The following is a 13,928-nucleotide window of genomic DNA, read 5'->3' on the forward strand; positions in this document are numbered from 1 at the left end:
ACTCTGACCTCAGAGATGCTGCCTTCCTTCATATACGTTACTAGGATTTATGGCACTCTTCCTATAGTTTATTATTCTGTAGTAAACTGAGCTGCTGTATGATTTTTGTCTATCGTTCTGGGCATGGTCAAAAACTAGCATCATGGGACTATCAAAACTTGTATGGTTTAACATAAGTTTTTGCTGTGGAGTAGGTGAGACTGGGAACGGAAAGCAGTACCAGGTGAGCTAGGTGGATTCCACCAATACATTTAGTTAAGAGTTTTCTTCTCCTCACCTCCTATTGTGCAAATTATTTAATTCTGCCTGCAAATTGCCTCAGTTTTTGCACCCCATTTCTCATTGGGAGCCAGGAGAGGAGCTGGAGCAATGTCCATGTAAGGTCATGACTGAAACTTTCAGTGAATGCACACGAACTCCCAAGAGCTCCTGACTTCACTGGGCATTGCAGGTGCTGCCTCATCTGGTGAATTGTCCTGCAAAAATATTTCTGTTGTCATCAGCTCTTTAATTAGAAAAAAAAGAAATGGTGGCAACATCATGACTCTGTAGCATATTTTCTGAAGGCGGCTTGCATGGAGAGGATGCTGGGTTGTTTGTTTATGCTACAGACCTGTCAAGATTGCCTTCGTGGCTGTAAATAGCCATGATAAGAAACAGCCTCTGCTACAAAAAACTTGCAAAGCATGAGAGGAAAAATATATATTATTCCCATTTTACAGCTGTAGCCTAGGCACATAGATATTATATTATTTGCCCAAGGCTGCAAGGGGAAAAAAAAAAAAAAAAAAAAAAGAACCCTTAGCTTAGAATCAGAGTGAAATCTGCAGAATAACATCATCATCCTCAAAATGTGCAATGGCACCAGCCACTTCGGAGATATAAGCATCTGTATTTACCTCCTTAAAGTTTACAGCAAAAGGAAAGTGATAGCAGAAGGGCTCTGAGAGCCAAAAGATGAGGTCTATCTACAAAAGAAGAAAGTATTATTAAGGCAAAGGCATAATATTCAAACAGAGAGACAACATCATTGACTGTCAGGGCCAAAGCGCAGACTGCCTTCGCTATGTGAATGATTCCATTAAATTTAATTGAAATGTTAATTAGTCATTTTGAAAAATACTAGAAAGTACATAGGTAAACGGACATCCAAAACCATTTCAGGCAGTCCTTTTGTATGTCTAATGGCCCCTTTTGCCCAAGGGTCCCCAAAAGTTTACAAATTGTGTATTTGGCAGCTGGGGAATTGAGATAGTGAAAGACTAAGAGCCTTACTTGAGGCTGAGCAATGCGCCAAAGAGGGAGCTGGGAGCAGAGCTCAGCGCTCTGGCTGCCCGCGGTGCGGCCCATCCAGAAGGCCAAACTCCCTCCCTATCATCATACAGAAACGTAATCAAATTAGTGCCTTTCATGTCACATTAGTGAAAATGGGTACTAGTATGATGCATATTAATATAATATGATGGGAAATTGCTAATACAATTAGACCATCACATTTTATTAGTACCAGGATGACAACATACACTGAAGAACAGCTCACTTAGCTGTGGCTGGGAGGCTTGCGCATAGTCCTTTATTCATGCAAAAGAAAGTGGCCCAAGAACAACGTGGGCATAACCACACATGGGAATAGGGACAGTCCTTTAATGTCCTCTAACCATTTCTGACCCACTGGTCTGCTATCTGTGGCCAGCAGCACTTCAAAGTCATGCTGAGGCTAAGACTAGTGGTGTTCTATAGCTGTGGGCCATGTGGTCATACGTGGTATGTAATTATTGGATAAAATTACTACCTTAGTTTGAGAAACAAATAAACTGTTATTGTTTCTGCCTCTGCCCTTTGTTGCTGTGTAGGGGCATCCCTGCACCTCTGAGCTTCGGCATCCTTTTGCAGGGTACTGAAAGGTAACAGTTGATCTTCACTCCATCTCACTCCTGAATTTTGCCTGAAGCCTGGAGGAGAGGGGGAAAGTGGGGACAGCACTGTACCGAAGAGTGAATTCCAACGAAACGTGGGCAGAAGTGTGCAATCAGAGCACACTTCTGGGCACATGCAATCAGGGCGCGAAGGGACATCGCTCCGTGGAAGCTGCCCCGAAGGCTCCTTCTTTGGACTTCCTCCTCTTTCAGTGCTTGCTCGCCCACATAAGCACTGGCTCTTTGCAAGCATTGGCCAGAATTGCTGCGAAATGAGTCCTCATCTCACAAGTTACATGTCTCACATACATGTGTTTTTCCCTAGATACATACAGAGGCATAAAAAAATGAGAAATGAGGGTGTAAATTTTCCTTAAATGGGTTTTAACCTTTTATTTGGGTTTATATCCTCAATGCACTTTTTTTTTTTTTTAAAAAAAACCTAGTTATAAAATTGCCATGTACAAATTCTGTGGATTACATTTTGAAAGAGTTATCCCAGTTCAATCTCCTATAACAAACAATACTGATTACATAGCAGGAACATATTCTGTAATTATAATATGCTTCAAACTTCTCTGATTGACATGCAGCATACTTAAACACGGATGATCAGAACTTGCATTCACAGCACCGTCCTTGTCTTTGCTCCTGTAGCACAAAAGCCTGCCTCCGTGGGCAGCAGAGCCCAGTCGGCCTGACAGCTGGGCATGGATGGGATTTGGTTCCATAGGAAAAAAACTGCTTTTAAATCAAAAACAATTCACTTTGGAGAAAAATGCACCTTGTGGCGATAAATAGAAGAGGGCACGCGGCACACTCAGCTGCCCGTGCCCCATCAATGGGACGAGCGCTCCTGCTCACGCACCCATTCAGCATCTCCTTGAGGCTGTTGTGAGTCACCCGAGCACCTGCCCGGCAGCCCTGTGCGCTCACGAGAGGCCTTGGTGTGGGGGCGCCGCGCTAGCGTCGGACAGGGCGCCTGGCGCTCCCCAGGCTGTGGACCTCTGCGAGGCGGGAGCCATGGATGCCCTGCGCCTCTGATCCCATCACTCTGCCCCCGCTCTCTTGACAAGCAGGAACATCTGGCCTGGGTGCTCTGTCCCCTTTGGGCTGCCCTGGTTTGCAGGACAAAGCTGACAACGTGCGCGCTCCTGTTTGTTTCCTGAGCCCTTGAGGGGCTGGAGAGCGCTGAAGTGCCCGCGAGCCCCATGGGAGAGCGGGAGCTTTCCTGCGCTGTGATCTTTGCTCGCAAAGCAGGGACGTGCGTTCCCAATGCGAGGGAAGCAGATGTTAAGCAGACAGGTCTGCTTGCTTCAGCCGGCAGCCCCTTGCTGCCTCAAATCTCTCAGAGACACCCGATGTGTGCAAAACCTTTCTCTGGCCTTGTGGATGAACATGTTTTGGGGCTACTCTTTCAGCTCCCATGCAGCCTGTGGCAACAGTGGCAGTGCTCTCGAACGCAAGATCCCCTAGCTCCACATGTGAGCGAGCCCTTGGGCAAGGTGGTTTGTGTGTGTGCTGGGGGCCCCTAGGACCTTCGTATTTGTGTCTGCCTTTGCTTTGCCACCAGAATTCAGGGTGTTGCAGCAAGTACCTGAGTTCAAGCAGCAAGCATGGTGTTTCTGGACAGGCTCATTCTGTCCTGTTCAGGGGTTATGTCTCTGAAATATTATCTATCACATGTGCGCACACACAGAAAATGCATAAGGCGCAATTTTTAAATACAGCAGCTACGCTGGTGCTTCTGTCTTTCTCAAGTTGAAGAAACAAGGAAGGACTTGGCGCTTTGAAAAACGGTTATTATTTAATCAGTGCAGAATTATGAAAATGGCACTGAATGCTGGTCTAAAACTGAGCAGAGGAGGAGATCCTTTCTTGGAGGATTATGGCACTAGGAAATACTTCATGCAAAGGTGTTTGAAATTTCTTAGACTAAATTGGAGCCCGGAAATACACTGCGTGCTGTATTTCTGTTTCTTGTTAATAGTTTCAATAGTAAAAAATAGTTATGTATAAGATTTGCATAAAAAGCTGGTTATCACTAAGAATAAAAAGCAAATGTGTTTTTCTGCATGCATACCTGTGTGCCCACACAGGTGTATTCTCCCCTGTGCGTATTGTACCTGAGTGAGGTGCTCTGTGGATGAGTTAAGCATGGGTGAAATGGGTTAAGATTGATTATTTTGTTTGATGAGTGAGAAACTGAGGCAGGAGTGAAGCCTGGGCTGTGAAGGAGAGGAGTGATTTAACCTCAGCTGCCTGTGGGCTGAACAGGGAGGTTGGTGGCCAAGTCCCAGTGCCGACTTTCGGGGTCAGTTGGGATCTGTGGCTCCTGCTGGAGCCCGTGGGATTCCTAGGTGCATGTGCAGTGGTGCAGTCAAGTCCCAGTGCTTCAAAGCCGAGTCCGGAGCCCCAAACCATCACACTACTCACCTTTATGAAGCTGTCCATCACAAAAACAATGGTATTTTTAAAAGGCTTTTGGCTTCAAGTCCCAATGAATTTTAGGAGCTGAGCTCTTAGCTGCACTGGGCTCTTATTCAGCTGTCATCATAATAAAAATATATCTGTAAGGTGGTGGGAGCCTCAAGTCTAATGATTAAATTTTTTTTTTTGGTGTAATATTCCACTGAGTCCTGCAATAGAACTGTGCTTGTGATTCAGCTGATTAAATTATATAAAATATTTATATTTTATATTTACTTCAACTCCGAAGTCTGACAGCGAAAAGAAAATATTTTCTGAGTAGTTTAAGGTGTGAACAGTTTGTAAACCAAACTATGAAAATAAGTATGCTGATATTAAGAGACAAAGATCACATGAATATTTACGGATCATTTTCCAAGCTCTGCAGTGGATGACAAATGCAGATCATGAAGTTGCGGAAGAAAAGTGTGTGCTGAACAGTGAGCGAAGGTGTGTTCCTTATTTGCTTTTTTTTTTTTTCCCTGGTTATGTATCAGCTTGTATCTAATAACTCATGAATAGTTCAAATGGCATCATGTATCTATCAGTTTAGCTTCTTCTGAACTGTGAGGCGATGGTTCTGCCTGGTTTTGGACACTTTTGAGCAAGCAGGGGAGCGTTCCCCATCTCTCGTGCTCCCACACCAGTTTCATTGCGTTCCCTGGCTGTTCCCAGGGAAGTTTATAAAGATGAGATAAAGCCCTCGTAGTCCTATTGATGTGGGTAATAATAATGCTTAGCATTTCTCATCTTTGAAGTGCTTTACAAATATTAAATAATTAATCCGCGCAAGAGTGAAAGAAAGACTATCATCCCGCTATTTTTAGGCAGGGGAGGGAAATGCTGATTTTTCCAGGCTGGGCAGGGAGCTGCTACAGGCGCTGGTGGGGATGTGAGGCCATCGTGTGCAGTGGCCATGGCAGGTGACCTGCGGGGACGGTGCTTGTGACTCTCCATGCAGAGGAGAGCGGATCCCTGGCGTTTCATGCAGCGTCTTGGATTGGGAGGGTTGCACAGGATGTGACGTGGATGGGAGCTGGTTGTGAGCTCGCAGTCCTACCTGGCAAGCTGGGAGCACATCGCCTGTGTGAGCATCCATCTGCCTTCCCCATGGGGTGACCTGTGCGAGGAGCTGCTCCTGTGCGTGCGGCAGGAGGGGAGCTGGGAGCCAGGGCATGGCTTCCTTGCTGCTGCTTGTTGGGCTGGATGAAATTCATACACAAATGCTACTTAGAGCAGCTTTCTGGAGATCTGAGACTTTCCATAAGAACCAACTGCAACCTCGTGCACCTCCAGCTGTGCTGCTTGTTTCTGCAGCATTAGCTGCAGTGTGTCTGTGGCAACCTGGTGTGCCTGATGCTGCAGTGCCAAGGGGTGTGAAAATGGTCATCCCTGGACTGCCGAGCTTACAAGCTGGGGGGAAAAGTGATGAGTGTGCCCGGCTGGCTGCATTTGACAAGACTAAAAGTGGCTGTTCAAGAAACTGTTGCTTTAAAATACTGCGCTGCGGTCCATGCTTGGGAAGCGAGCCCACGCTGGGCTCCTCGTGTGGAGGGCAGGCACCATCTCTGCGCTCACCTGCGCTCTCAGCACCGCGGCGGTGCCCTGTCCCCCGTGGCCGCAGGCCCACGAGGGAGGAGTTTTCCCAGCGCATGCAGTTATTGTGCCTGGCGGCACCGCGTTGGACCAGCACGTCTAGCCCGTGGCACAGGCAGGGCACTGCCGCCCTTGGCCACAACCGGCAGGCAGAAACGGCCCAGGAACTGGCTTTACAGCCACCCAGGGGAAGGGCCTCAATGACCTGCTTTGGGCTATTGCTGGATGTCTTGTAGGCTGAGGAGCTGAAATCAGTGTCTTTTAACAGAGTGGCTTGGTTTCAGTGGGGAGCTGCTTTATTTGAATAAACAAACAAACCAAACAGCTCTACCCAAGATATTTTCATTTCATTCTCCGTTGTAGCCCCGAAAGTGCCTTTGTGTGTGGTAACAGTGTTCAGTGTCCAGCTGCAGTGCAACCTGTCTGGCATCACAGGGTCAATCTTGCGACTTTATCCAGCTTCTCCTTTTTCTTCCTCTAAGGGTCTGATTCTGGGCAGCTCAAAGTCGTTTTGGCGGCGCCGTCAGCGTGCGCTGACCTCTGCAAAGCGGCCCGGGCAGCGCTGTTGTTTCTCTACCGCTGCCTGTACAATTCCAGCAGTGTTTTTATTTTTTTGTCTCAGAGGGCAAAGCCCCGAATAGGGCATAAATAAATAGATGATTTTGGAATACTGTAGATCATTGAGCGAGGCGCAGAAAAGGCCCCTTGTTTGGGAAGAGCGCTGGGAGCTGCGGCCACAATGCGTCCCGCAGCCCGAGGAGTCTCTGGCGCTCCGGGGTGGCTTTGCTGGGTGAACCTTGTTTGCATTTGGCACAAAGGCCCTTGGGGGTGATGCCAGCAACCGCCAGGATGCGTGGACGTGGCTCACCGAGGCAGATCCGGGTTGATATAAGGAAATACTGAAGCAATCTTTTTTTTTTTTTTTTTTTTCTCTCTCTCTCTCTCTGTTTCCACAAAGAAAAAATCCTTTTTAAGAAGCAACCTGCCCCCTCTGCCCCATCATATAGTAAATGCAAATTGCGCCGGTGTTACTCTTTCCATAATGAGGAGCTGCAGTTTTCCTATACCTTGGTGTCGCTTGGTGTCCAGTCTCGGAGAACTTTTTCTGCTTGCAAACACTCATTAGTATTGCGCCCCTTCTCAGATTAGCTCCTGCAGAACGTGTCCTCTTCAAAAAGGATGAAAAGAAATAAAAAACCAAACAACACTTTAAATCTCCAAGTCAATAACTCATTTCAAGAGGGCCTAGACCTGATAGCTCCATAGAATTCCCTATGTATTTCTGCGAGGGGAGTAACGTGGCAGCACCTCCATGCACAGGCACAAGGAGAGGGGCCTGGTGCTCCCGCCGGCGGGGTGTGCGGAGAGCTGTGAGCTGTGGCGTGAAGGCAGAACCGGCGCGGGGGAAGCCGAGCCACCCGCCCTGCGAAGGGGGCATGAGACGGCGGAAGCGCTGGGTAGCTGTAAAACGTTGTGCCCCATTTTGGGAAGGATGCAGCTGGTCGCGTATCACCCACCCGCATCCTTCCCCTGGCCCCAGCCCCGGGGTAGCCCATGCTTTGAATACAATGAACTTTTTCAATCATTTAACAACTTCCAAGTAGAAAAATATTTGAGTCTTTTTAATTTCATTTTAGGTCTCTCCCTCCCCCTTTTTTTTCCCCTCCACTCTGTTTGCTAAACAGTAATTGCAGATCTTTCCTGCCACCTTTAATACTCCCAGCTAATTATCCTGAAATAAATCTCTTTCAAGTCTTCATGCCAGCAGTTGTGGGATATGAGCAGCTCTTTCAGCTCCCGGCTGCCTGTCACTCAAGCGGGCCTCAGCTGCAGCTCCGAATGATGAGTATTAGTCTCCCGCTGGGATGATTCTCCCAATCTCCCCACTTCCAACAGCATCTCCCAGGGCTGCACCACGCTTCTACCTGTTAGCCTAATCTGGGATTTTCTTTTGCTAACGCTGTTATTTTGAAAAGAGGAAGAGGATTCCTGGGAGAAAGACATTCGGTTAACCTTTTCCTAATTGCCATTCAAGGCTGAAAGGGAGAGAAGAAAAAAAAAGGGGGAGGGGGGAGAAGGAAAAAAGCAGTGGGTGTCACCGGCAGCGGAGCGCGCGGGCCGGCCTGCGGATTACAAGTTGCTGGAAAGTTGGATGCTGCATCATCCTCTCCGTGCCAAATCCTGGTGGGATTCGGGCTCGCCAGGCGGCTGCTGATCTCTCCCCTGTTTTGGGAGCCAAGGAGGTAGCCCTAAGGCGCCAGGCCAGGCAGCCCAATGGATTTTAGGAGAGGGCTCCTGGAGTTGGACCTTGTTTACTGCTCGTGTCCTGCTCGCTCAGAAATGAGGTTGTTGGTTCGGAGGCAGAGCTAAATGCTCAATCATTAATTTATTATGTGCTAGCAGTAATAGCAAGGGCTATTTTTAAATGCCACTTCAGCTTGCTCTTGCACATGGATTTGTAATTTGGCTATAGGACACACATAAAATGGCATATTACTGCACACTTAAGGATACGTTTTTTAAATTAAAGAACTATCAAACTATTAGTACTTAAAGCGCTTGATGTTTTTATTTATTTTTTCTCCCCTACTCTTCTTCTGTGTGCAGGCTGTTTAATTACTGGGCACTTGGAGCTGCTCCAGGAAGGCTTCCCTCACTGGAGGAGGCCGTGGGGCCGAGGTGGGGGTTCCGGACCCCTTCCCTTTCCGTAGTGCCGTGTGGTGGATCAGCCAGCAAGGGGTGCTCTGGAGACGGCGCGGGCAGCCCCGCACCCACTGGAGCCCGTGATGCTGGGGTCTTGGAGGCAGAGCTCGTTCCTGCCGCTGAGTGTTTTGGTTAGCAGTTATATGTGCACTCATCAAGTTGCTTGGCTGGCCTTGAAGCTTTCTTCCTAAAGAGTTGCTTTTTGCTCAGCGCTCCCTCCTTAAGCCGTGATGTGCTGTGTTGAATTAATTCTATTAACTGCCAAAGGAATTCCTTGCTGCCGAATTATATTTCCTGTGTCTGTAAATCATTTTACCACTGCTTTCCATGACAGTTATGCAAGTGACCTTTTGATTTCACAATTTTTTTTTTTATTTATGACATTGCTAACCACTCGATGGCTGTGCATCATAGCGAGGTTGTGAAATCACAGGGATCCTTGAGAATATAGAATATTTTATGTACATGCATGCAGATATATGTATGAAATGAAAACAATATACAATTGCACATTTCAGTCTTGGACCTTGGAAACATAATATTTACGCTAAGTAAGTCGTGTTGGCTTTAAGAGTCTATTTCTCAGTATTTTCACTTTCAAAGGCAGAATTGCTCCAAGCCCTCTTCTCTTTCTAACGGAGTGTCTTTTCATTCCCACCAGGCCAAGTTCTGCAGAGGCCAAGCAGTCACCAGCTGAAGTGGGAGCTGCCGATGCTCAGAGCTTTGATCATATCCAAGCCGGGGACAATATCTCTTCACTGAGTGGGCGTGCTTGCCTTGCAGGTGGCCTGTGAATTCCCCTCGGAAAAGGGCCATCCTTCAGCTCCTACCTGCAGAATGGGCACAGTCTCTCCTGCGAGAGAAGCAGGAGAGGGTTGGAGAGAGGAGGATTGAGAAGCAATGCCTGGCCATTCCCAACAGAGTTGGTGGCCTCTTAGAGTGGTTCCTGGGTGGCGTGTGTTGCACTTGCCCAAAGTTCCTGTCTTGTACGGGGTCAAGCTGGGGCACTGGCTTCTTCACTGTCACTTGTACCAAACTGAGCCAAGCATAAAATGCTGCGAGTGCAAATGCTATTCCAGGCTCGGAAACCATTTTGGCATCCCAGTGCTTGATTTGTAAGTCTAATTAGGACTTAGAAGTGTAAATGGCAACACTTGCAGGCACAATTATAGCACCTGCAAAAAAGGAGGCTGCTTTTCCCACTTGGCTCATCCTCTGGGTGGAAGTTTTCTATAAATGTAGAAGTCTGACAATGAGAGTTAGGATGATGTCTCTGCTGTCATGGGTGAGGTCCCCTTTTGGGTAGGAAGTCAGAAATGAGTTGTACTACCATATATAAAAATGTGCAAAACAGAGAATACCAACACTCTTGCCCTTTTGACAAATCTGAGGCACCATTGTTGGTTTGTGCAAGGTTTGCTTAAGTAATAAATTGAGGTTTCCTGCAAAACATCTGGTTGATTCAGCTCTTATCTTGCTCCGCAAGAGGTGAAAAAAAACTCTTATGTGGTTGTCCTTAGCCATGTTACAAATATAGCTATCTATCTATAAGGAAATATTGAAATAGAAGTTTGAAAGTATTCTCATGTTCATTTCCTGACATTAAATTAAATATGTTGGGGGGATGTTTGTAATGCGCTTTTCAATGCTGGTTGGAGAACAATGCGGAATGAGCATTTCTTTCTTAAATTAATTCTGCAGTCTTGCTGATAGGGAGAGGGTTCAAAATCTTGGAAACCAAAGCACATGGTAACAGTTGTGGAAGCAGCACATGTTTATGCAGTGCTTTTTCTGCCCTCTGCCACTTAATCCCAACAAGGCCTGATTTTGGGAGGTGCTGGGTGCTCCGAACTCCCACTGGCTCTCACAAGGTTGGTGGCATCCCAGGCCGTGGCTGCATATGGTTCCGCACCTTTGCCTGTGGTGGGGCATAGCTCAGGTAATACCTCGTCCTATGCATTGCTTGAGTCCTTGCCAGTCTGCTGTGTTTCTTGTCTCGGGGTCTTTAGTTTTGGTCTGCATCCCCTATATTTGCCTTTAAATTATGTATTGTCCATTATCCCAGTTTCCAGCCTTCAACCTCCAAAATCAACGTGGCGGGGGGGAGGGAAAATTCTTGACTCCTTTTGCTGTTCTTGATGTGCTTGCCCACAGCCTTCCCAAAAGAAACCACTAGATAATGCTCCTTATCCCCCCCCAAATTAAATTAAAACCAAATTTCTCTGGGGAGGAGGCTAGGTTAATTACAAAGAGCTACCAATGCTATATCTAAAAGGGCTCCTTCATTTTCATTTTTAATTTTTAGGATGAAACTTAATAACTGATCCTTTTTTGCCAAAATATTCAGTTTAGAAATGGAGAGGCTGCCAAATACAGCTAATATTCTGCCCAAAAGCTTCTGTCATTTAACTCCTTGCGACCGTGGTGCCATCTGAATCTGGAGCTGGCAGAAATGTGGAGGTTTGTGGCAGTCAAAGTGTGATGGTACCTGCTTTTTGCTTGAAAACAGGAGGTTTCACCAAGTAGACACAGCATGTGGGACACACGTTCATGTGTGGGTGTTATGTTTAAAGTAAAAACTTGAAGTCTCTGGCGACTGAATTGAAAATATGTATTCTTCTAAGAAAAATAAAGTTGCCTTCATTTTGGAAAGTAGTATGAGAAATAACTGGTATGTCCTGACTTTTCTGGCAGATATTGGTATTGTGTGTTGGCCATTTGTGAGCAAAGCTGCTCTTCCTTATCAAGCACAGTGCAAATGCCCCAGACAGAGGTTTGATTAAAGAATGAGTCTGAATGTGAACATGAAATTTAAAGATGAGGGCTCACCTATTCAGCCTGCAAGGAAACATGTGCAGATCTAACACCCAGGCAATAAAATATTTTTAGTTATTTGGAAATAATAGCAAATAAAACAAAAGTAAAGAATTTTATGTGTATTTAATAGAAAGTATGGGGATGGCAAGGGAGCCACTCTGTCTAACATGGACATGTTGGATAGTTTATATAAATATCACAGTTATTTGGAAAAAAATACTACTACTAATCAGACAAATAAGCTATCTCTACTGTATCTCAGTTGTCAGTTCTACAGACTAATTTACCAAATGATAAATTTCCTTCAGCGTTTATCTATTGAGCTCGATATCTACAATCAGATGTAATGTTTGCATGCAAGTGTTTGCGAGGGTGAGCAGATAGGTGCTTGGGGATGTTATTGGCCACCTGTTTTTGAAGTGGACTGGAATGAGATAGTTAAGTAACTACGGCAAGCTTGGCTGACTGTCATAAGCAGAATACTTTGACTCTCCATGACATTCTGCTAGTTTTGGAGAATAATTCTTATTGGAAAATTGCAATGCTAAATCATTAACTTCTAAGTGTTTGAAGGGAAAACTGAGCTCACTTAAAGGATCTCAGTGTGTTGCCCCTGCCTTACCCTATAAACCTCTCTTAAAATACTTCTTGCTGTATTATATAGCAAAAGGTCTAGGCCACTTACAAGCATATCCACTTTCTAGCAGCAATGCCCTCTTTATACTGGAAATATAACTTTAAGGAAACAGCGAAAGGAGAAAAGGCAGGGCAAGATTTAAAAAAAAAAAAAAAAAAAAAAAAGACTGCCTGAAATTAAGTTCCTAAATGCCCATTTAAGCACTGAAGTAAGTATTCTGATATTAAAAAAAATCCTGACCTGGAAGTTCTTATTCACTTCAATGCAGGTAATCTATTTAAATTGTATTGCTAATGGACACGAGTGCGCAGAATGGCCACTTACATGCTCAGGGGCTGTTTGCATGCACAACTTATGTGATTTGTGGGTGCCTTTTAGGCTGCCACACTTAAAAAAAAAAAAAAAAAAAAAAAAAAAAAGAGCTGGTGTTGTGGTTTTTGCTGCGCTGGAGGCGAGGTAGTCCCCAGGCTGCGGTGCCGTGTGGGGACCTCCTCCTCCTCCGAGCCCTGTGGTGGGAGCCTCTTGCCCCACCTTGCCCCAGCCTCTTGCTCCTTCCCAGACTGAATGAGCAGAAAGAGCTGGAGAGAGGTGTCTATTGCCCATCTTCTCTGGCTTGAGGAGCTGGGATGCAACCCTTTGTGGGACCCCCTGGCTCTTTTAATGCCACAGAGGATGTTAGCTGTCTTGAGGTATGAGCAAGAAGGCTCATGTGAACTGGACCCAGATAGGCCTACTTTAGAAACCTTCTGAATGAGCCGGAAATGGTGCTAGCAGGGCCAGAGCTGGAAGTGCGAAGCCCTGCCATGCTGTCAGGAAGTGACTGGTGGGCCCTGGGGAGAAGCTGCTGGGATGGCACCATCTGTAGTGGCTGGATGGTGCCAGGCTGAGTGGCCATGAGAAAGCTAACCCCGGCCTGAAATCGGAGCTCAGGGATGGAACCCTATAACAGAGAATAAACCTAGTCTGGCCCAGTCGGACAGATAGCAGTCAGCTGCTATCTGGCCGATAAAGGAAAAATGGCAAGACAGGGTGTAGTCTTTAAAAGATGGTGTCCATATGGCAAAAAGATAAAGCTTTATCACCATGGTTTTAGAAGTAGTTTTTGTCTCCAAATGTCTAACAGTCAGAATTTTTTTTTTTTGACAGGCTACTTGTATAGTGAAAACTCAGCCTTTGGGTTGCAGTTGAATAGTCAGTGACTTAAGAAACAGCTCTCAGTCTGCCTTAGTCCATTCATTTAATTCCCAGTTTTGTCCTCAGACATGCACTTGGCTTCAATGGACCTTCTGTGTGAATGCCTGATGCCAGACTTCAGGGTGGATTTTAAAAGACATTGAGGTGCAGAGAGGCTCTTTGTAAGATTTAATTGGACCTAGGCTACTCAGCTTTGTACTAAAAGGAAAAAACAACAACAACAACAACAAAAAAAAAACCCCAAAACCCCCCAAAACCAGCCCAAAATACTGTGCACCTGTCTGCTTTGAAAATTTAAAACACCTTTCAAATTCCAATCCTTTGTCTCCAGTTGGAAGGTAAATTAAGTGGCTTATATAGTGTATTGTTTGAAACCAAGACTTGTTTTTTGCTGGCTTATAAATATATAACAAAGTCTAATTATTTTTAATATTATTATTTTTGGTGGTAATGCAATGGAGGAAATTCAAAACAGAAAACTTTATAGCTAGGGACAATCTGTCTGTTGAAACCAACAATCTGTTCCAGCACTTGCATGCGGTCTGGCCCTCGCTCTCTTAACTCTTTCGGGATGCTTGTCACAGGCATCCGGCCCG

The sequence above is a fragment of the Tinamus guttatus genome, unplaced genomic scaffold, assembly GCF_059628265.1.
Source record: "Tinamus guttatus ecotype Peru unplaced genomic scaffold, ASM5962826v1 Tinamus_guttatus_pri_ptg000882l, whole genome shotgun sequence".
NCBI lineage: Eukaryota > Metazoa > Chordata > Aves > Tinamiformes > Tinamidae > Tinamus > Tinamus guttatus.